Source organism: Schistocerca piceifrons, chromosome 4 (assembly GCF_021461385.2).
Source record: "Schistocerca piceifrons isolate TAMUIC-IGC-003096 chromosome 4, iqSchPice1.1, whole genome shotgun sequence".
Lineage (NCBI taxonomy): Eukaryota > Metazoa > Arthropoda > Insecta > Orthoptera > Acrididae > Schistocerca > Schistocerca piceifrons.
Window position 1 is genome coordinate 572,338,792 of NC_060141.1, and position 1,560 is coordinate 572,340,351.

The 1,560-nt window shown below is 39.9% G+C and overlaps 1 non-coding gene across 1 annotated transcript; it reads right to left on the reverse strand.

Moving 5' to 3' along the window:
- Positions 1-288: 288 nt before the first annotated feature.
- Positions 289-363, reverse strand: Trnas-cga. The gene has a single exon. It is a non-coding gene; the product is annotated as a tRNA-Ser (tRNA).
- Between the last annotated feature and the right edge of the window lie 1,197 nt (positions 364-1,560).

Sequence of the window (1,560 nt, forward strand, 5' to 3'; positions counted from 1 at the left end):
AGTAATCAATGGATGTGATCCTTCACTCACTAACACAATGTCAGAACAGATCCAAAAATGAATTGATCAAACAACATCAAACTGCACTCACAACTGACAGCATCCCAACAGTTAGACACGTAAAAATGATACATATTGATACAATGTTTCACAAATTAGCAAGGTTCTTAAACACAGACGTAAAAATCAGCTTCAGCACTGACAGCCACCTACGTATGGAGCTTATTCACAATATAAAACCGCCAGAAACAGATTTTAATTCGAAACTTCCTGGCAGATTAAAACTGTGTGCCGGACCGAGACTCGAACTCGGGACCTTTGCCTTTCGCGGGCAAATGCTCTACCAACTGAGCTACCCAAGCACAACTCACGCCACGTCCTCACAGCTTTACTTCTGCCAGTATCTCGTCTCCTACCTTCCAAACTTTACAGAAGCTCTCCTGCAAACCTTTGCAGAACTAGCGCTCCTGAAAGAAAGGATATATGGCAGGACAGCTTCTGTAAAGTTTGGAAGGTAGGAGACGAGATACTGGCAGAAGTAAAGCTGTGAGGACGGCGCGTGAGTCATGCTTGGGTAGCTCAGTTGATAGAGCACTTGCCGGCGAAAGTCAAAGGTCCCGAGTTCGAGTCTCGGTTCGGAACACAGTTTTAATCTGCCAGGAAGTTTCATATCAACGCACACTCCACTGCAGAGTGAAAATCTCATTGTGGAGATTTTAACTCATTTGGCATTTGAAAAATTACCTGCTGCCAATGCAAAAATATTATATAGGCCAAACAGGAAGAACATTCAGAACTCGATTTAAATAAAATCTAGACTTCTACAGATTGGATAAATGTAACAAACAGCAGTAGCAAACATTAAACACAGAGACCACCCTTTGAAAATCTAAGACAACCTTCAAATTTTGTACAAATTTGGGAAAAGCAAAATAATGAATATCATGGAAGAAATGGAAATTTTTGTTCATAACACAAAAAATGGAGGTAATATTATTAATAAGACAATCGACTTCCAGAACTCTAAACTCTTCAGCAGTCTTATGCCAGTTCTAATGCAACAGATTTAATACGTAAAAGAAAAAAATACACCACTAGACTGTCAATATCGTGAATCATTGTAAAATCCGACAAAATAAATAACAGAAAGTGTAATGGTACATAACAGCTCCGCCAATTCACAAAAGATGGAAAACGAGGCTTTGGGTAGCAGAAATCGTAAGTGAACAACTATCATATAGAAAAGTGCATCACACGATTTTCGCAGCATAATAAGGGGTGCAAAACTATCTGCATGCAACCCATGCTGTTGTGCCAGTCGTAATAAACAACGAGACACAGCGCTACGCAAGCAGAAGACATCACTGGCCATCAATTTCTGGCCAACCACCGCCCCCTCCTCTTCCCTGCAAATGCTCCAACAGTCCCTCAAGCAGCAAACACTAAACAAAAAGTTCTATGTTAATCTAGTTTAAGACAGTGTTTAAAGTAACAATTTTCTGATTGCATAAATGCCTGAAGAGCACACTCAAAACGAGTTGCATTATGTTAAACATAAAA